This window comes from Mytilus galloprovincialis, chromosome 4 (assembly GCF_965363235.1).
Source record: "Mytilus galloprovincialis chromosome 4, xbMytGall1.hap1.1, whole genome shotgun sequence".
Classification (NCBI taxonomy): Eukaryota; Metazoa; Mollusca; class Bivalvia; order Mytilida; family Mytilidae; genus Mytilus; species Mytilus galloprovincialis.
In genome coordinates, this window is record NC_134841.1 from 62,540,695 (window position 1) to 62,564,768 (window position 24,074).

The 24,074-nt window shown below is 30.3% G+C and overlaps 3 long non-coding RNA genes across 3 annotated transcripts; all 3 read left to right on the forward strand.

The window, feature by feature from the left end:
* Positions 1 to 911: 911 nt before the first annotated feature.
* On the forward strand, positions 912 to 4,885 carry LOC143072649 (uncharacterized). The gene is made up of 4 exons (XR_012977266.1): positions 912 to 984; positions 1,194 to 1,386; positions 4,248 to 4,337; positions 4,689 to 4,885. It is a non-coding gene; the product is annotated as an uncharacterized LOC143072649 (long non-coding RNA).
* Positions 4,886 to 10,298: 5,413 nt separating this feature from the next.
* Positions 10,299 to 12,266, forward strand: LOC143070697 (uncharacterized). Its single transcript, XR_012976649.1, has 4 exons — positions 10,299 to 10,316; positions 10,469 to 10,661; positions 11,500 to 11,585; positions 12,069 to 12,266. It is a non-coding gene; the product is annotated as an uncharacterized LOC143070697 (long non-coding RNA).
* Positions 12,267 to 15,998: 3,732 nt separating this feature from the next.
* Positions 15,999 to 17,837, forward strand: LOC143072651 (uncharacterized). The gene is made up of 3 exons (XR_012977268.1): positions 15,999 to 16,221; positions 17,092 to 17,177; positions 17,640 to 17,837. It is a non-coding gene; the product is annotated as an uncharacterized LOC143072651 (long non-coding RNA).
* The last annotated feature ends 6,237 nt before the right edge of the window (positions 17,838 to 24,074 follow it).

Here is a 24,074-nt window from a genome sequence, read left to right on the forward strand (position 1 = left end):
GGCTAAATAAAGTACGAAGTTAAGGAGCATTGAAGACCCAAAAATTCCAAAAAAAAATTCAAATACACCTAAGGTGGTGTACTATCTAAGTTTTATAAAAAGTTTAATTCTATAATTATGACCATACTAATGATTACCCATGTCAGCACAAAAGTGCTATTTATCAAGACTTTAAAACTAATATCTCAGAATTTTCATTGAAAACGTTCGTAAAAGTATTTTTTCATGTCACGATTCAAGGGTAAATAAAAAAAATGATTTGATGTAATTCATTTCTTTGTTATACCATACTGTTTTAAGTTTTGGCATTAAAACTAGTTTATTCTATCTATACATGTTAATAGTTAATAACGAAAAAAAGAATTTGACACTGAAATGAATCAGACTAGTTAGTACAATTATTTATTTGTTACACCTGTTTTAGATGACATATTCGAATATGTGTATTGCGATTTATATTGTACACGTTGATATGTATATCTTTAAAAATTATATAATATTGTTATATTTCAACTGTCTAGTTCCAAGTTAAATTATGTCAGATATGGCATTATTTCGCTTGTTAATTTGAACCAAAAACAATAAAACAAAAATCAGTATTAAAAATAAATTAACAATTTGTACGTAAATATTTGACAACTTTTGCATGTAACAATCAATAAAACATAACTGTCATAAGAAAAAAATGTGTGTTGGGAAAATGTACTATAAACTTTAAAAGTGTTTGTGTATACACCTTTTTATGTCGATTAATAAATGACTATTATATTTTTTACAATTTTTTTCACTTGAGAGTTTCTTAACATTTATAACAGTACAGACTAATGTCCAATGCGGTAATATTATAGTCCAGACAACATTCTATAACTTTGTCGATTTAAAAACATAATTTCTGGCCACTTCTTTTCATCAGGGAAGTTATATATCACATATAAATACATGCAAAACTCGTGATATATTCACTTGCAACTTAAATCGTTCTAGGTATGTTTGAAAACGGTTTCTTTTGTACTATATTTTCTAAAAATCTTTTCATTTCTTAAATTTCTTTAAAACTTAAAATGACTTTGATATTTTGACTTCTTTAGTTTATTTTTTTAATTTTGCTTTGTTTTATGGTGTTATTTAAATCTTGCTATTATGACGTTCATACATAATCATTGATATGTATTTTCAAATTCATTTTCTTTCAGTCGTGAGAGTCAATTCTAAAAATGAACACAAAGATAGCCATTTGTCTGATCCTTCCGTGCATCATCGCATTGGTTTCTTGTGCTTATTTACCTGGTAACTATGGATACCAACAACCAAGACAAGTGGCTCCTTATGCAAACTATGCTGCCAATAGTAACCAGGGTCTACAACAGGCTAAACTCTTCAACTACCGTGAGTACATCTAACACTAGGTTCAAGTAAAGTTTTAAAAGAGGGACGAAAGATACCAGAGGGTCAGTCAAACTCATAAATCGAAAACAAACTGACAACGCCATAGCTAAACATGAAAAGGACAAACAGAAAAACAATAGTACACATGACACAATATAGAAAACTAAAGAATAAACAACATGAACTCCACCAAAAACTAGGGGTGATCTCAGTCGCTCCGGAATGGTAAGCAGATCCTGCTCCACATGTGGCACCCGTCTCTTTGCTTATGATATATCAAATCCGGTAAATAGTCTAATTCGGTAGGTCACATTTATGAAAGGTAGGGGGGTTGTAGTTACGACGTAAGGAACATATCCAATATCATTTGTGAAACGGTTATTCCATAAAGGGTCAATCAACTCGTGATGGCGTCCGTAAAATTTACGAAGAGATGATTTCAACTTCACCATTTGGAACTCTTGATTTAATAGCTTCCTTGTGGGCAACAACCCTCTATCAAGAAAATCATGATAGGAAATCCAAGCACGGGAATATCGTATCAATTGTGAAATATATACACTGTATTCAGGTGCTGCTGGAATGTCGCTACTTAGAAATGGAAAGTTCACAATTGGAAAGCTGAAATCATCTCTTTTGTCGTAAAGTTTTGTTTTCAATCGACCCTCATTGTCAATTTCTAGATGTAAATCAAGATATGAGGCTGACTTACCTGTATCTGTTGTATCCTTTATATCTAGTTCAATGGGATAGATGCATTTAAACTGATTAGGATACCACAAAAATCTTCATGTACATATAACGCATATTCGTTATGTTTGAATTCTGCCTAAAAATGAAATACAGCACTGTTTCAAAGTAGTTTTCCTGATTTAAATGTGCTTCTACTGTTAAAATTAAATGTATCATATTTTCCCTCCGGTTTATATGATCCGTTCATCCTATACTGATTCTTAAAATTCAAGAGTCTATCTTAAATTGAGAGTAAATTATATGGCCTTCCAAATACCGTTTCGATCCCTAACATCACTGAAGAGACATTTATTGTCGAAATCCAGATCTGACACCTCAAGATTGTGACATAACATCTTGGCCACAAGTTTATTGTTTTCTATTTAGTATTGAATTTATATTAAGATCCATTTTGTTATATCTTGTGATCAATTTTAGTTGGCAATCGCCAATGGCAGTCAGCAGGGTTAAAGAACATCAGTTGTTCGACCTGTTAGTCAAAAGTTATCAAAGGTACCAGGATTATAATTTAGTACACCAGACGCGCGTTTCGTCTACATAAGACTCATCAGTGACGCTCATATCAAAATATTTATAAAGCCAAACAAGTACAAAATTAAGTTGTGCCAAATACGGCTAAGGTAATCTATGCCTGGGATAAGAAGTTCCTTAATTTTTTCTACAAATTCAAAGTTTTGTTAACAGGAAATTTACAAAAATGATCACATTATTGATATTCATGTCAACACCGAAGTGCAATTAATGCGTTTTGTTTAAATATACTTTTTCACGTTTTTGGTCTTTTGGAAAATGTTGTTTGAGCTGTATTTAGACCCTTCTACAACGAAATTTGTTTTACATGCACACGTATAAAAATTGCGATTTTTATCCAACGCAATCATAGGTTTGAACGTAGTTTTCAATTTAGACTTGTTTATATTTTTTCGTTTGGGCTTGTATCATATTTTCCCTCCGGTTTATATGATCCGTTCATCCTACACTGATTCTTAAAATTCAAGAGTCTATCTTAAATTGAGGGTAACTTATATGGCCTTCCAAATACCGTTTCGATCCCTAACATCACTGAAGAGACATTTATAGTCGAAATCCGGATCTGGTGTACTAATGTACCAAGTCAGGAAGATGGTCATTGTTATATATTGTTCGTTTCTCTTTGTGTTTCATTTTAACGTTGAGTCGTTTGTGTTTTCTCTTATTTTTGAGATATTGAGATAAGACGTGGCACGGTACTTGTCTATCCCAAATTCATGTATTTGGTTTTCATGTTACATTTGTTATTCTCGTGGTTTTTGTCTGATGATTGGTCTGTTTCTGTGTGTGTTGCGTTTCGATGTTGTGTCGTTGTTCTCCTCTTATATTTAATGCGTTTCGCTCGGTTTTGGTTTGTTACCCCGATTTTGTTTTTTGTCCATGGATTTATGAGTTTTGAACAGCGGTATACTACTGTTGCCTTTATGTACTAAAACATATTGACACCTCAAGCTAGGTTGTGACATAACATCTTGGCGACAAGTTCATTGTTTTCTGTTTAGTATTGAATTTATATTAAGATCCATTTTGTTACATCTTGTGATCAATTTTAGTTGGCAATCGCCAATGGCAGTCAGCAGGGTTAAAGAACATCAGTTGTTCGACCTGTTAGTCAAACGTATCAAAATTGCAGTTTTTATCCAACGCAATCATAGATTTGAACGTAGTTTTCAATTTAGACTTGTATATATATATATTTATATATATCTTATATAGCTGGGATTTTTCGTCAAGTTTGTGACTATTTAATTGATGTACGATAATTTTGTCTACTATGACTTATCAAAATTATGTTTATTATTCAAATTAATACTGCATTTGAATTATCATTATTGTTAATAATTTCATTATCAATCATTATTTTCTATGTCTTCGGCTGTTGTTCTTCTTAAATCTCTGAAACTTCACTTGAACCGAATTTCTGTTTAAACTCTATTCAGTCTAATCAATTTCCGAAAATTTAGTTTAATATTGATAAATATTTTATTCTAAATATTTACATTATTATCGAAATAATAATCGTTATCATTCATTTCATTATCAATTATAATTTTTATAATCATTATTTAATTTTCTAGTTCTCGGAGGATTATACTTCTTAAACCTCTTCAACTTCACCGGAAACAGAATTGCTGGTTAGAGAACATTTTTATGAGCATACAGACGAGGTTAGTTGATTTAATGAAATTTTAGATCATTATTTGCTTCCAAATAAAAGTTAATGAGGTGGTAAAGGGAAAAACCCTCATTTTTGTTACGTTAACCTGCTACTATGAAATCTTAAATCTATAAAACTGTATATTCTTAAACACATTTAGTTTTTTTTCACTGCAAATGAAATCGTTCACGTAAATATACTTTGTATAATTTGTAAATTGTTTGAAATCACATGTCAGTTACAAGTGAATTTAGCATTTAGCATTTACTGACTTACAATGCGGGCGTTCAACTTTGGGATACTGATAAATTTATTATGAAAAAAATGTGAATATATTTCGAACTTTATACTCTTTTTGTAGGTTAAAAATTAGTATGGTGTACAGTCGTTGTAATGATGTATGCCAGAATTTTGAACATCGGACATCTAACATCGATCAGATCAGAATTCCTTCCAGCATCATTCATCTCAGTTCTTACTAAATACCCCGGTATTGACTGTACTTTATAGTCTTGTTGCTTATGCAATACAGTATTGCTGTGATATGTTCTACAACAATTGTGAATAAAAAAAATTGTCTATACCAACCTTCTTGTTGCATTTTTGTGTGGCAGGTGTACCTTGCGAATACAATTAACCTCCTCGTTTTATACATAAAAGTGACTTGATGACAATATCACAATTATAACAGTCTAAAGATGTGCTATTGAAATCCATATTTGATAAACTGTTTTCATGATGAATACAAAAAATACAAAGAACAAACTGGCTGGGAATTTTCCTCGGAGTTCAGTATTTTTGTGATTTTACTTTTTTTTTCGGTATAAATGAATTATTGCATTATTTCCCCAATTTGGTTTAGGGCGAAACTTTTTCTTGTAAAAATGTTTACAACGCAGCAAAACGTTTCCTAATGAAACAAATTGAATAAGTTACGAATAAGAATAGGCTATACAATTTCTAAACAATTAGATCCCAAACCGTCCCAAAATGAAAGAACTACGCAAGAACAAATACCTGCAGCTAGAAATGAAGATGACTTTAGAATTGAAAAACAAACACTACGCTAGGAATAAGACCTTTAAAAAAATGAATTCAGTGTTTCAATTGAATAATGTGTTATTCGTATTGTTTGTTGTTAATGATTATTAAATTGCCTTTCAATACCATCATTGCCATATTCCCGAATATGACTGCTATACTGAATGCGTACTAAGTCAGGAATATGACAGTTGTTATCCATTCGTTTGATGTGTTTAAGCTTTTGATTTTGGCATTTGATTAGTGACTCTCAGTTTTGAATTTTCCTCGGAGTTCAGCATTTTTGTGATTTTACTTTTTTGCATTGATGTGCGGCGTGTTTTGTACATTCAACATTCATGGATAATTTGCTTATGTTCCTGTTATAGTTTCGGTTGGATAGTCTGTTATGTCTTATCGTTTGTAGTCCAACTAAATATAAAATTGCCTTTTCATACCATCATTGTTATGAAAATTGTTTCGACGAATAATGTTAAATAACTGAATAAAGTTAGAGATTGCATGTTAGTGACGTAAGCGCGCCACAGTTTTTCTTTCTTATATCCGGTGATGTTTTTCTTTGATAGAATATGTTCTTAGTTGTTCTGCGGTTTGCATGTTTTGTCGACTACTATTAAGTATATCATTTGTTTGTGCGTGTCTCTGTTTTGAATGTTCTTGTGTGTGTTTGTGCTGTATTTCTGTCACGAAGTGTTTTAGCGATATTTTTTAAATTGTTATAAAGCGGGAGGTTTGGCATGCCATTGAACCAGTTTCAACCCACCATTTTTTTTTCTTAAAATGTCCTGTACTAAGTCAGGAATATGGCAGTTGTTATCACATAGTTCGTTTATATGTTCGTTTATATGTTCGTTTGTTTTTGTTGCACTTCAGTGTTCTGTTGTTTCTCGGTTTTCCTCTTATAGTTGATATGTTTCCCTCGGTTTTGGTTTGTATCCCGGATTTGTTTTCTCTCAATTTAAGACTTTCGGAAACGGTATACTACAGTTGCATATATTAATCCACGTATTGTATGGTTAAACTTAAAAAAAAATAGAGCCTTCTAATGATAACTGTTATTTAAAACCAAAGTAACTAACCATGTGTGTCGGCCTCATCTCCATGCGTTGATTTCGTGAATATAATTTTAAAGACATATAAAAGTAGTACCGACCAATATTATATTTGACTTAAATACATAAAATTTCAGAATGCAATGTTAACTAAACAGATAGACGATTCCATAACATATAACAAATAGGAGGCATTAACCAAATAAACAAGATATTGAAATCCAAATAAATACACAATTGTGACAAATCAAAAGCAATTGACATACATATGTCTGGATATGTACCAACGAAATCAGACTTTGTATACAACGAATTTAGAATACGGCATAAGGGAAAAAGGAGTTACGGATTGTTTTTTATTGCTGTGTTGATTATACTTCAGATTGAATTCTAGTCTCCAACGGTGTCATGAGCTTAATAATCAGTGCTTCAGTGCAACATATGTTTGTTAAATTTCCCCGTTATACAATTAGAAAAATTAATAAGAATCATCAGAAGTATAGATAGATGGATAGATGTTTTTATTTTTAAAGTACAACATGGTATTACTCGATTTATTTCGCTTGACTGGGCGGAGTTTAACCGATTCGCTCACAACATGCACAATAAACCAGTCCATCTATAGATAGGTGTTTTAGGATAAACTCATCAATGAAGTCCAGTCATTGTTTTGTAAATTCCTTTGATGACAATGAAAGGTGATTAGAAATCAGTAATAATTATAACGGCAATCATTCCTATCACACACATCTTCAAATAGACTGTCCTTATTCAAATTAAAACATAAGCTCCGCCCGATCAGTTGAAATGACATTGGTAATACATGTACATGAAATACAATAAATTACAATTTAAACATATGCAGTCAATAAACATGTTTATTCATACCAACCAGCTTTTAGAGGCTTATGATGCACTGTAATTTATGTCGGATATGACCTGAGGTGGAATTGGTTATGCTTTTATGGTTCTTTTGACATACAGGTCCTCACATTATTAAGTAATTTAACATCCTTGCTTTTCTAATTGAGGGGTTTGAACATTCACGATGAAGGTAAATCCAGAAAAGTGTTTGAATGCTAATGTATATGAGTGTTATGTTTGTATTTAAGTGATATCTAGATTGTTATCAGCTCTCAATTATTTGTAAACTCGTAATAACGTACCCACCTGCAATACAGGATGTCATTCGTTGATCTCCGAAAATTAAATAAATTGGACATTATTTCATTAACGATTCAATGTAACAAGTGGTTGTTTCAGGGTCAGAGTATTGTGTCAAGTCGGGTGATATGATTTTTTTTTTGTGACTGCTATGTTGTGATTTACAACATTAAAACATTGCTGCTAACTTACATATTATGGATTTTTGAAAGAGTAAAGTTATCAAAACATAAATACGACTTGGTATGATTGCCAATGAGACAAAACTGTACATTAAAATAAAAAAAAAACAAACGTAGGTGTTATCAATTGGTCAACGTTTTCTAAATTCAATCAAAAATATATATTTTTTTGTGAAAGAATGATTCCGTCTGCAGGATTCAATTTATATGTGACCATTCTCACATAAGAGTTTTACTGGCATATTCGTTATCGAGTGATCAAGGTTTTGAATTGTCCTTTAGGCTTTTTTTCTTTTTTCACTTTTCTTTTTTTATACTTTTTTTTTTGTTGGTGTGAATGAAACTACTAAAATAAAACTGTTGTTGTTCAATCAGTACCTCAAAAACTTTTTTTCGGAAACCTTATTTGGCAATTAGTAGTTTAAAACGTATTGTTCTGACGGTTCTACACAAGAACATTTTTAGAGTAAACTTAATATCCTAAAACTGATTTAACAGTTCTATGACAGATTATTCTGACAGTTCTGTTAGATATGTTAGAATTGACCTTTTTTTGCTTTGACGACTTACTGCAGCGAGGCGTCAAAGTAAAAGAAGAAAATAGCTTTTCACGACGTCATAAACATTTGGACTAGAATTGACCCCAGCTGTAGTCAAAGCAAATTTTATCAAAAGATAGAACATGCCTGACCAATGTCAATCAGTACACATTAATGGATTAACTAAATAAACACCATAAATAGTCTTTTGCAATTCTGAAATATTTTATGAACGCTCAAATCTCCCTTAACCTGTCACAGTGGTGCAATAGAACAAAAAAGAACAAATAGTTACGGTCAGTTGGAAAGAGTAATTACTGAAAGATAGTCCTACCTCCAGTTTCAACTGATAAATTCATCAGCTTACCCACACTACAAAAATCAATTATAACTTTAATACTGTGATGACATTTTGAAAATTTTTAGTACTAGTATTTCCAAATATTATTTTTGACCAAATCACTAATTGTATCGAACCAATGATAGAACTAGTAAATGAAAAAAAATCTTGATATTATTGATTTCGAGCGTCCGGTGCGATTTATGTACACTTTACGCTCAAATACAAAATGTACACCACTTATATAGTTATATGACCGAACTGACCTAAACAAAAGCCAAATTCATCTGAGGTCAAATCACTTTCTTATAATTTCTTAATTTATCAACAGGGATATTCAAAAAAAAAGATGAAAACAAGACGGTGTTCATATTAAACGTATGCCCCACTCGCATTAATTTTTTATATGTTCAGAAGACCGGTGAATTGTGGTCCGAACTCTAATTTTGAATTATATTTAGAAAGATTATATCGTAGGGAACGTGTGTACTAAGTTTCTGGTTGATTGAACTTCAACTTCAACTTCATCAAAAACTGCCTTGACCAAAAAATTTAACAAGAAAAAGGACAGACGGACGGACGGACGGACAGAGGCACAGACCGAAAATATCATGCCCCTAAACTGATAAAAAAAAATCATATCAGTATATAAACACTTATCACAGAGTTGGTTGTATTCCCTTTTTGAAAATTACATATCGACGCCTTGAACGACATTTCTTTGTTATTAGTTTTAATCAAAACAATCATTGCCAACACAGATAATATTTGTGATGGAAATCTGCTCTTTTTCTGTCAAAAAATGTCCACTGTTATCAAACATCATAGAGATTCATGATTTAGAACTCTTTAAATAGTAACGTAAAATCTGATAGCGAATTCAGTAATCGACAGTTATATTTTAATACTTTTAGATGTGATGTTTTTTTCTGATATATTAACTTGAAAACTTATATAATGGAATTTTGCATTGAAAAATAATCTTCGAAATATTTTGTTATTTGACGATTCAAAGGGAAAAATGTGAATACATAATATATTTAAGTGTCTTCAACATATTTGAAAGTAAAAGTCCTTGCTGAAATTTATAGTAAAGCTAGGACGTATCTTTTCAAAAACATTTGCATTATAATCGATGTATTAAAAATACATTTCAAAACTTTGTAACGAATTAAACTAAAAAATAATTTGATACAGATATGTACTTGGCTTTAAAAAGAAAAATTCTGAATATGTGCCAAATATGTCATGTATAGAATTGCAGCTCACAACAGATCGTCAAGAACTACAGCTGTTTTATTTGATTAAAATTAAGATCACTATGTTTGATTACAGCTTTTGCATTTAACAATCAATATAACAAAAGTTTGATATAAAAAAAAGTGTTGAGAAAAATGAAAAAAAAATGTTTAGCCGTCTTAAATCTCTTCCATTAAGAATATGTATATTCGTTCACTTATTTTATTTTTTATTAGCGGCATAGTTTGTAGTTATTACAGAACAACCTACTAAATACTCAAATGCGGTAATGTTACTGTGCAGACAACACCATATAATGTTTTCAGTTAAAAACATAATGTCTGACCACTTCGGTTCAATACGGAAGTGACAATTACATATAAATACATGTAAAACAAATGTATCGTTCACTTTCAACTTTAATCTTTCTAGGTATGTTTACAATTGTTTCTTGTATAGTGTATTTTGTTGAAATATTATTTTTATTTTCCTTCGTGTTAGTGCGACCTTTATCAAATGTTTTTTTTATTAATAATATAACCATTTAAAATAATTCACATACTTTCTAAATTATATTATTTCAGTCGTGAGAGTCAACCTTCAAAATGAACACAAAAATTGCCATTTGTCTGATCCTTCCCTGTATCATCGCACTGGTTTCCTGTGCTTATTTACCTGGTAACTATGGATACCAACAACCAAGGCAGGTGGCTCCTTATGCAAACTATGCTGCCAATAGCTACCAGGGTTTGAAACAGGCTAAACTCTTTAACTACCGTGAGTACAATTAACACTGCGTTAAAATCATATTCAAATGATATATATATATATATATATATATATATATATATATTGGTTGAAATGTAGAATATCACAAGTGTATCCGCATATTTGTAAAACATATTTGTTATATATAAGGTTGGAACAGTCGCAGTTCATGATAATAAAGTAATAATATTAAGCATTTTTTGTTAGTATTTTTATTCTATGTACTACTATTGTTAAAATTACAAATATATATGCAAATAGGACCTTTCGTCAAATCTATAAGGTTAAAAGTCTATTTGATTTAATTTGCTTACGTGGTTGGTAATTTTTATAACATCATTATTTCAATTAATTCAGTTATTGAATGTATACTTATTATTATCATTTGCATTATCAATTATCAAAAAGTTAAAATCACAAAAATATTGAACTCCGAGGAAAATACAATCGGAAAGTCCCTGATCATATGACAAAATCAAATGACAAAACACATAAAAAACGAATGAACAACAACTGTCATATTCCTCACTTGGTACAGGCATTTTTCAAATGTAGAAAATGGTGGATTGAACTTGGTTTAAAAGCGCTAAATCTCTCACTTGTACGACAGTCTCATCCAATTCCGTTATATTTTCAACGATGTGTGAACAAAACATAATAAATAAAATAGTCAAAATATGGTACAGCAGTCATCACTGTGTTACAATTTTTAGAAACAATTTTACAAAAAAGCACAAAAGTATCTATCAAACATTGCTTCGCGTGTCTGACATCAGAAAATTTATACGTCACATAGGAAAACTTTTTGTCGTTCAATTTTTATACATTATCCTATTTAATATTCTAGTTCTCGGAGGATTATACTTCTTAAACCTATTTAACTTCACCGGAAACAGAATTGCTGGTTAAAGAACCTTTTCATGGACATATGAGGTAAGTTGATTTAATTCAGCTTTTATATACTGAGTTTCGAATAAAATTGCTAAAAAAGGGTAAATATCAGACTTAAAATTCGGATAGGAATGTAAAAAATTGAAGTTTGGCCTCATTGGTTATACTAATAAACGAAAGATGAATATATATGCATTTTGTATATAATGTTCTTCAAAACGAAAAAGAACAACTTTTTGCCCCATTATCCTGAAATTCTTTTGACCTATATGCTACTACAAATAACAAATATATTTCAAATTGTATTTTCCTATGCACATTCTATTTTTTCACTGCAAAAGTGATCGTTTTTGTAATTATATTTTGTATTATAAGTTTATAAGTACACGTTAGTTACAAGTGAAAAAAAAACTACACCGTTCACCAAGAAAATAATTTAATACTGTCTTACATTTTACAGCAATATATATACTGTTGATACAACCCACTTTATTTATGATTCGAATGTGTTACTTTTTATTATAGATTTACAAGCAGTATTTTGTACAGTCATGGTAAAGATGTATACTAGAATATTGGATATCTAACATCATCTCAGAATACCTTATAGCATCGTAGAATATATTACCAAGATCAAAATTGTCTGTCCATTTATGCCTTGTTTGTTAAGGCTGTTGATGTATAATGTTATACAATTGTTAATTAAAATATGTATCGCTACCATTCTTTCTTTTACATTTTGTTTTTCGCCAGGCCTACCTGGCAAATAGAATTGATGCCAGGGTTTCATACAAACGAGTGACATGTTGACAATATCACAATTATTCCAGTTTGAAGATTTGTTAGTTATCAATATCCACATTACAGTACAAAGGTTTATTATCATTTTTTTAGATTATAGATTAAAAAAACATTTCACTGGTTTTTTTCTTGTACAATAAAAAAGTTGAAACGTTAAAAACGCATCAAACAGTTTCTCAATAATAATGCATAAATTGCATTAAAATAAACCAACGAGTCCAACCTCAACGTTATTATTTACAAATAAATTTGAACTAAACAATTTCTAAACAATATAACAACATATCAAAAGTTTACTTAAGAAAAAAAATATTGCAATAGTGTAGTACAATTCATCTAAATTTATCAAAGAAATAAGAAAATGTAAAATAATCAATAAACAAACATTTCAGAAATGATAAAAAAAAAATGATAAAACATACCAAACCGTTTATCAATGAAAAAACACCAAAGAACAAAACCTCTATAGTTAGAAAAATACACAAATTTCAGAAAATAATAATTTTATTTATTAACCCAGACGAAAGAGAGAAAAATCAAAACCATTCACTAAAGTGTATATGTTACAGTGAATTTGTATAATCAGGGATTATGAAGAATCCCTGATTTTTCAGGGAATATGTAGAATCACTAAAATCATTAGTAATTATGTATAATCCCTGAAAATGACAAGTGATTTTACATAATCACTGAATTTTTTAATAATTATTCTACAAATTCCCTGATATAATTTCAGGGATTATGAATAATTTAAAGATCCTTTGTTGGATACGGCACAACATGTAAAAAAACTCTTCCCCTTTTTTACCAAATAGTCAATAACTCAAAAATGAAATTTTGAATCATCACCAAAAAGTATACAGATCTTTAGAATAATATAACAAAGACATGTGTAAAGTTTTAAGCAATAATCATAAATCGTTTTTGAGATATGGCGCGACATGTAAAAAACCCTCCCCCTTTTTTACAAAATACTCAATAACTCAAAAATTAAATTTTGAATCATCACCAAAAAGTATACATATATTAAGATTAATATATCTAAGAAGTGTTAAAAGTTTTAAGCCATAATCAAGAATCGTTTACAAAGTGTCGTAACTCAAAAAGTTTTAATCTTATTCTCACCAAAAATTATACAGATCATTTGACCATCATAAGAAACAACTATATCAAGTTTCATGCAAGTTACGGTGCGACATGTTTACGCTGGACAGACGGACGGACACCGGACATTTGTATACCATAATACTTCCCGTCCAAATTTTGACAGGCGTATAAAAATATATTTCAAAACTTTATAACGAATTATCTCAGATGGTGCCATTAAAACAAAATACATATATAGTTTGGCGATATCTGGCCACAGCTTTTATTCATAATATGATAGATTCATATGATTGATTGATAGATAGATAGATAGATAGATAGATAGATAGATAGATAGATAGATAGATGGATAGATAGATAGATAGATGGATGGATGGATGGATGGATGGATGGATGGATGGATGGATGGATGGATGGATGGATGGATGGATGGATGGATGGATGGATGGATGGATGGATGGATGGATGGATGGATGGATGGATGGATGGATGGATGGATGGATGGATGGATGGATGGATGGATGGATGGATGGATGGATGGATGGATGGATGGATGGATGGATGGATGGATGGATGGATGGATGGATGGATGGATGGATGGATGGATGGATGGATGGATGGATGGATGGATGGATGGATGGATGGATGGATGGATGGATGGATGGATGGATGGATGGATGGATGGATGGATGGATGGATGGATGGATGGATGGATGGATGGATGGATGGATGGATGGATGGATGGATGGATGGATGGATGGATGGATGGATGGATGGATGGATGGATGGATGGATGGATGGATGGATGGATGGATGGATGGATGGATGGATGGATGGATGGATGGATGGATGGATGGATGGATGGATGGATGGATGGATGGATGGATGGATGGATGGATGGATAGATAGATAGATAGATAGATAGATAGATAGATAGATAGATAGATAGATAGATAGATAGATAGATAGATAGATAGATAGATAGATAGATAGATAGATAGATAGATAGATAGATAGATAGATAGATAGATAGATAGATAGATAGATAGATAGATAGATAGATAGATAGATAGATAGATAGATAGATAGATAGATAGATAGATAGATAGATAGATAGATAGATAGATAGATAGATAGATAGATAGATAGATAGATAGATAGATAGATAGATAGATAGATAGATAGATAGATAGATAGATAGATAGATAGATAGATAGATAGATAGATAGATAGATAGATAGATAGATAGATAGATAGATAGATAGATAGATAGATAGATAGATAGATAGATAGATAGATAGATAGATAGATAGATAGATAGATAGATAGATAGATAGATAGATAGATAGATAGATAGATAGATAGATAGATAGATAGATAGATAGATAGATAGATAGATAGATAGATAGATAGATAGATAGATTAGATAGATAGATAGATAGATAGATAGATATGAAAATGTAAAGATGCACCGTGGGATACACTTGTGCTTTAAATTTAGAAAACACCGTGGGAGACAAAAGTGTAGTATGTATTATCCAAAAACCTAAAATTTCGTAGTTAACATTAAAATTCTATGCAGCGAATTCTGCCATTTACTGGTAATCTATTTATGATGCTCAAAGTTCAAATAAAAGTCATATTTCTCAATCGCGAACAAGTTAACACCATCAGTCAAATCTGTATCACCACTGTCACCGACACAAACCTGAAAAATAAATACAAAAGAGCAGTATCTCGTACAAAAAAAAGGGAGTGGGAGGGCGGGTTTTGAATTTTTCCGCTTACGAAATTTGAACAGCTTGCTTGCTGCGATGAAATTCTAAAAAGGACTAAATTACGTCACAAAATATAACGTCACTAATGTTAGCTAAATCTAAAAACATGAAACACAATCCGTCAGTGGCCCCAGCGATAACTGAATTTAAGTCTATTTACTTAAATTCCATTAAACTAAAAAATGATTTGACAAAGATATGTACTTGGCTTTAAAAGAAAAATTCTGAATATGTGCCAAATATGTCATGTATAAAATTGCAGCTCACAACAGATCGTCAAGAACTACAGCTGTTTTATTTTATTTAAATTAAGATCACTATGTTTTATGACAGCTTTTGCATTTAACAATCAATATAAAAGTGTTGAGAAAATTAAAAAAAATGTTAAGCAGTCTTAAATCTCTTCCATTAAGAATATGTATATACTGTTCACACATTTTATTTTTTATTAGCTGCATAGTTTGGAGTTATTACAGAACAACCTACTAAATACTCAAATGCGGTAATGTTACTGTGCAGACGACACCATATAATGTTTTCAGTTAAAAACATATGTATGACCACTTCGGTTCAATACGGAAGTGACATATTACATATAAATACATGTAAAACAAATGTATCGTTCACTTTCAACTTTAATCTGTATAGGTATGTTTAAAATTGTTTCTTGTATAGTGTATTTTGTTGAAATATTATTTTTATTTTCCTTCGTGTGAGTGCGACCTTCATTAAATGTTTTTTTATTAATAATATAACCATTTAAAATAATTAACATATTTTCTAAATTATATTATTTCAGTCGTGAGAGTCAATCTTCAAAATGAACACAAAAATTGCCATTTGTCTGATCCTTCCCTGTATCATCGCACTGGTTTCCTGTGCTTATTTACCTGGTAACTATGGATACCAACAACCAAGGCAGGTGGCTCCTTATGCAAACTATGCTGCCAATAGCTACCAGGGTTTGAAACAGGCTAAACTCTTTAACTACCGTGAGTACAATTAACAATGCGTTAAAATCATATTCAAATGATATATATATATATATATATATATATATATATATATATATATATATATATATATATATATATTGGTTGAAATGTAGAATATCACAAGTGAATCCGCATATTTGTAAAACATATTTGTTATATATAAGGTTGGAACAGTCGCAGTTCATGATAATAAAGGAATAATATTAAGCATTTCTTTTAGTATTTTTATTCTATGTACTACTGTTGTTAAAATTACAAATATATATGCAAATAGGACCTTTCGTCAAATCTATAAGGTTAAAAGTCTATTTGATTTAATTTGCTTACGTGATTGGTAATTTTTATAATTATCATTATTTCCATTAATTCAGTTATTGAATGTATACTCATTATCATCATTTGCATTATCAATTATCAAAAAGTAAACTCACAAAAATACTGAACTCCGAGGAAAATACAATCGGAAAGTCCCTGATCGCATGACAAAATCAAATGACAAAACACATAAAAAACGAATGAGCAACAACTGTCATATTCCTCACTTGGTACAGGAATTTTTCAAATGTAGAAAATGGTGGATTGAACCAGGTTTAAAAGCGCTAAACCTCTCACTTGTACGACAGTCTGATCCAATTCCGTTATATTTACAACGATGTGAGAACAAAACAGACATAATAAATAAAATAGTCAAAATATGGGTACAGCAGTCATCACTGTGTTACAATTTTTAAAGAAACAACTTTACAAAAAAGCACAAAAGCATATATCAAACATTGCTTCGCGTGTCTGACATCAAAAAATTTATACGTCACATCGGAAAATTTTTTGTCCTTCAATGTTTATACATTATCCTATTTAATATTCTAGTTCTTGGAGGATTATACTTCTTAAACCTCTTTAACTTCACCGGAAACAGAATTGCTGGTTAGAGAACATTTTCATGGACATATGAGGTAAGTTGATTTAATTCAGCTTTTATGTACTGAGTTTCGAATAAAATTGCTAAAAAAGGGTAAATATCAGACTTAAAATTCGGATAGGAATGTAATAAATTGAAGCTTGGCCTCATTGGTTATACTAGTAAACAAAAGATAATTTATATGCATTTTATCTATAATTTTCTTCAAAACGAAAAAGAACAACTTTTTGCCCCATTATCCAGAAATTCTTTTGACCTATATACTACTACAAATAATAAATATATTCCAAATTGTATTTTCCTATGCACATTCTATTTTTTCACTGCAAAAGTGATCGTTCTTGAAATTATATTTTGTATTATAAGTACACGTCAGTTATAAGTGAAAAAAAACTACACCATTTACCAAGAAAATAATTTAATATTGTCTTACATTTTACAGCAATAGATACAACCCACTTTATTTGTGATTCGAATGTTTTACTTTTTATTATAGATTTACAAGCAGTATTTTGTACAGTCATGGTAAAGATGTATACTAGAATATTGAATATCTAACATCATCTCAGAATACCTTATAGCATCGTAGAATATATTACCAAGATCAAAATTGTCTGTACATTTATGCCTTGTTTGTTAAGGCTGTTGATGTATAATGTTATACAATTGTTAATTAAAATATGTATGGCTATCATTCTTTCTTTTACATTTTGTTTTTCGTTAGGCCTACCTGGCAAATAGAATTCATGTCCGGGTTTCATACAAACGAGTGACATGTTGACAATATCACAATTATTCCAGTTTGAAGATTTGTTAGTTATCAATATCCACATTACAGTACAAAAGGTTTATTATCATTTTTTTACTGGTTTTTTTCTTGTACAATAAAAAAGTTGTAACGTTAACAACGCATCAAACAGTTTTTCAATAATAATGCATAAATTGCATTAAAACAAACCAACCTCAACGTTATTATTTACAAATAAATTTGAACCAAACAATTTCTAAACAATATAACAACATATCAAACGTTTACTGAAGAAGAAAAAAATATTACAATAGTGCAGTACAATTCATCTAAATTTATCTAAAAAATAAGAAAACGTAAAAAAAAAATCAATAAACAAACATTTCAGAAATGACAAAAAAAAAAATGATAAAACATACCAAACCGTTTATCAATGAAAAAACACCAAAGAACAAAACCTCTATAGCTACAAAAATACACAAATTTCTGAGAATAATAATTTTATTTATTAACCCAGACGAAAGAGAGAAAAATCAAAACCATTCACTAAAATGTATATACGTTCTACTATATACATATGGTATGGATAAATGATTTTGAAAAAATAGTAATAAATACCGAATGCCAAGGGAAATTCAAACGGAAGGTTTATCAAATGGCAAGTTTTAAAGCTCAAACACATCAAACGAATGGAAAATAACTGTCATATTCCTGACTTGGTAAAGACATCTCCTTATGTAGAAAACGGTGATTTAAACCTAGTTTTAAATACACACAAGGACAAAACCTCTATTGCTAGAAAATTACACAAATTTCTGAGAATAATAATTTTATGAATTATACCATTCGAAAAAGAGAAAAATCAAAACCATTCATTAAAGTGTATATACGTTCGACTATATACATATGGTATGGATAAATGATTTGAAAATATAGCAAAAATACCGAATTCCAAGGACAATTCAAGACGAAAAATCTATTTTCAAATTGAAAATTCAAGAGCTCAAACGCTTCAAACGAATGTAAAACAACTGTCATATTCCTGACTCGGTACGGTGCTTTGAACCTGGTTTAATAGCTAGGTAAACATCTCACTAGTATGATAGTCGCATAAAATTCCGTTATGTTGACAACAGTGCATAAACAAACCAAAAGAGCAGTTAAGATCCAAAAGAAACAGGTTAATAACTTAGCTTAATGGTTTTAGGTCCACAAATTATTGCATGCATTGAAACTCAATGACATATGAAAGAAGTACTGGCTAAAGCTGTTTTAAACTTCAAAACAAAGAAATTCAGAATTCAAAAGATTACTAAGCCCTTCAGATATATATACTAGTAGTAAAGGATCATTATTAAATAAACAAGGAATTGGAATCCAAAGACAGCACAAATACAGTTGAGACGAATCAAAAGCAGCTTGTCAGATACTGTCAAAATAAGATGTATCCACACAATTAATTCGGAATTGCATTTTGGAAAAATGAACTCTATTTAACAGCAGGAGGGATAACTTTTTATCAATCCTGCTTCATACGAGTATGGTTATTATTTAACAGAAAACGGTGTCGTTTTAACGAAATTGTAGGAACAAAAGGAGCAGTGTATTTAAAGTATGGATCCTGAAATATCATTTCCACTTTATATGATAAATACTATAGCAAATGGATTGCTTTAATAGACTCGTGATATAAAATATAAGTATCATTACAAAAAGGGGAAGTCATTCATTACAGAGGGCAGAAAAAATTAAAAATGACATTTGATGTATATTTATCAAAGAATTTTACCGTCCCTCCCTGACAGAACGTTGACATCAGGTTGATTTGCTTATTCTTTTTATATAAACTTGTGGAACGGTTAATGAGACAACTTTCCACCAAAGATCAAATGAGGTAAATGTTAGCAACTAAATGTCGTCGTACGGACTTCAAAAATTAGCAAAAATCAAACAACATAACAAGTTATTTCTTATTTCGTTATATAACACCTCGCATCTATATAGCAGTGTTGAGCCTAAGTCGGATGATATGGTTTCCTCTTTGGTGACGGTTATTTTGTGATTTTAAAATTGAAAAATTCGACTCCACCTGCCAGAATATGTTATCTTCCTGCATATGTTATACTACATACTTCTGTATGTTACTCCGTTTTCAATCGGACAATTTATTCCTAACTCAGTTGGCTCGCTTATAGACGCATCTTATTATATTGGAGTTGTATGAATTTAAAAAGGCCTATCCCTATTTGTTCACACATCGTTGTCAATATCATAGAACTTTATGCGACTGTCATACGAGTGAGAGGTTTCGCTAGCTATAAAACTAGGTTTAGTCCGCTGTTGTTTTTTTTTTTTTTTGGCATAAGAAAAAGTCAGGAATATGACGGTAGTTATCCATTCAATTGGTGTGTTTAAGCTTTTGATTTTGCCATTTGATTACGTACTTTTCGTTTTGAATTTATCTAAGAGTTCAGTAAGTATTTTTGTAATTTTACTTTTTATATGTTATAAATTAAAAGAATAAATAAAACTAAATGAAACAAAACTACCACACGAATACATATCATAGATTGCAACTTGCCTATTGTGGATTGTTCTAGAGGTAGATTTATAATGATGTAGAAATACGGAATAGTGATAAGATTACCAAAGTCTAAATAATCTAGATGCAACTAATGACATATTTTCTGTGTGTGTGTGTGTGTTACATTTTAATGTTGTGTCGTTTTTCTCCTCTTATATTTAATGCGTTTCCCTCAGTTTTAGTTTGTTACCCCGATTTTGTTTTTTGTCCATGGATTTATGAGTTTTGAACATCGGTATACTACTGTTGCCTTTATTTATAAACAAGTGTATATATATTTATTTCTTATGTAGCAAAAATACTGCATTCTTATTGGTTAATTACCCCGGTGTAAATAACAACCCACCCTTGTTCACCGCGGAAAATTTTACTAAAAAATCAACAACAACAAATTTAAAAAATGTCCAAACAAAATGTCAATTTTTTGTAATTTTTTTTCAAATATAGAAAATAAATAAATTTTAGGAAAAATTTGAAAAAAAGTAAAAAATAAAAAAAAAACCCACGAAAATTCAAAAGAACAAAAAAAAATCTGAATTTCCCAAAAATAAGGAAAATAAAGTATTTGACAATGCGCAGCATCATCGACGTTGAAAAAATTGTTACATTTTTTTTTTCAATTTTACATCCCGGTTTAAAAATGAGTAAAAGAATTGTTCATTAGAAATAAATTCGTTATCTTTGTGTAGTCAGGGATGTACGGAAATTTACACCGTTATTGAAAATTCATACACCCATTCGGCTGCGCCTCAGGGTGTATGAATTTTCAACAAATGTGTAAAATTATGTACAGCCCTGATTACACCAAGATAACTGTCCCAAGTCAGAAATTCGTCAATGGTTGTTTCTTATTTTTATTATGGCTTTACTTTTTGTTGTTTGTTTTTATGATCTCTGTTTGTTTCGTTATGTGCGTTTTGCGTGAATTTAATATTTTTTAGGGGGTGTAATTTAAGAAACTTTGATAATATCTGTTTAAATTTATTCACAAAGGAGTAAGTTCAGTAAGGGCCTTTTTTGGCCCCAATTATAAAGTTCAAGACAAAATGTGTTTTAAGTTGACTTAAAGACATGTGAGAAATAATAATAGAACTATTTTTGTCAAATGTTTATTCTAAAGCGTTGATATTTACATTCCAAATAGGTAAAAAAAAACACAAGAGATATTTTTGCGGACAAAATCGGCTAGATTACAATCAGATTTAGGACCAAAAACCATAGAACGCAGGCGTCGACAAACTAAATATTCAAGTAAGACATGTAAAATGTATTTACAAATATTATTTCAAAAGAGCTTTGTTGTCGACATATGCACTCTATGTTTTCTGTCCAATAATCAATGGAAATTTACCTATTTCCATTGATTTTTTCGTGAAAAATCAATATGAGTACATTTTGTGACGTCATGAATAAAACGCAAGAACGTAAATTTTTCAACAAAAAGACTTATTTTTATCTAGTCACTGTATTAGCTATGATTCATAATTACATTGTGATATTGGTCAATAAATTCTAATTTGAAATTCAAGCTAAAAAACTGGGCCATTTTATGACCTTACCAAAACCTATTCCTTTCCATACTCGGAGCGATTAAGAGTTTGACAAAATTATAAATGTATAGAAAATCGTCTGCTGTTGAAAATCATATTTTTACCTTAAAATGTGTCCTTTGTTTTAAGTGTTTTTCGGGTTGCAGGGTCATTTATACTACACATCGTTTATTCACATTATTTTGAATCGAAATCGAAATTAAAGTTTTGGTTTCTGAATTCATTTTCGTTTAAAAATCAAGAAAAGACATTTAAAAACTTGCAAATACAGCGTGTAATTTTCGCCTTCATTGAGATATCAATCAAACGTTTGAACTTATAAAATTAAGTGTTTTAACTTTTTATATCTGGTATAATAAAAAATACCTCTTCGTTGGAGTCAAAGATTATAATATAAATACGACAACTAAAAACGGTAAAAAAAAAATAGTTATTCTGTTGTTTTGGTAGTAATACAAAATAAAATATGATTATGTTAATGAATAAATGTGGCACCTAATATAAATGTTGCAAAGTAATTAATGTTTATTCATCAGTATTAAATTTCCAAAAATTATAACCACAGAATTTGAAATAACAAAACATACAATTTTTTTTCAAACACATCTTGCGACCATAAAATAAGGTTCATTTGCAAAAGTTAAAAAACTCGAATGCGGTAATGTTATTGTCCGGACATTCTATAATGTTGTCGATGTCCAGACATAATTTCTGGCCACTTCTGTTCAACAGGGAAGTTACTTTACATATAAATACATGTACACCTCGTGTAATATTCACTTTCAAATTAAGTCTATTCAGGTAAGTTTGTAAAAAGTTTTTTTACCAAGAAAATATTTAAATTTAAGGTCATAATACAAATCATTGTTTCTCTCGTTTTCTTTCCTTTAAAGAAGTAGGTCCGGTAAGGCCCCTTTTTGGCCCAAAAATATAACAGTTTTACAAAATTGTTAAAATGTAAACTTTTACTTATTTATTGGACAGTTGAATGCTTCTGCTACATAAATATGGGCTGTTTTGACAATGCAATGCACATATATCGGGTTGTAGCACCATTAAGTCATGCTAAATTACTGAAATCTTCAAAATTCTATCATTTTAGTTAAATTTTAGACGGTTTCCGTGTAAAACGAAAGTGGCCGCATTCGTGTTCATCCTTAATATTGCAATGTAAGTTGTATTTTATGATAATACATAACATATATAAAGGTTGTGGATGAACACGGATGCGGCCACTTTCATTTTTGACAAAAACAATCTGAAAAGTGACGTTTTTTGGCATATTTGAGAGATTTTTCATATTTGAGCTTCAATCGGATCGTTTTTAATGATTTTATCAGTTAAAATCTTTCACATAAACTAATTGAATCAAGTGAAATGGACACTTAAGTGTTTAAAAAGTGGTCAAAATCTTTCGTCAGATGAAACTGAAATTTGAGGCCAAAATGAGTCCTTACCGGACTTACTCCTTTAATAAAAAGCAAACTAAACGAATGATTAACATTTTGATGCACTAAATGAGAATAAATGAATATTTATAAACAATGTTATCGATAATGTGATTATTTGCACATTTTTCTTCATGCTTTTACTTTAATTAATATTTTCCCCCTGTAATAAGGCAGCAACCATTTGATTTTCTGGGGGAGGCTATGGTTTTTTTTTCTGTACAAACTTTTTTTTTCGCCTGCGGCGAAAAACAATCTATTTTTTTCGCGACAAGTCGAAAACAATTTTTTTCTTTCAATTTTAGCATTACATATAGTGGCAGTTGGGGGTGAAACAAACAATTTTTTTTTCTCAGAATCAAAAACAAATTATTTTTTTCTCCAAAAACTGGAAACAAACTTTTTTTTCCAAAAAAAACCATAGCCCCCCCCCCCCCCCCCCCCAGAAAATCAAATGGTTGTTGCCTAACGGTTTAAGAGAATATTATGTAATGATCATTGTTTGTTTATATAATAAGTATGAACATTGTAATTTCATCTGTATATCCCTTCTGTATTGAGAAAAATATCTATATCTGTTATATGCACGAAACCAAAACAT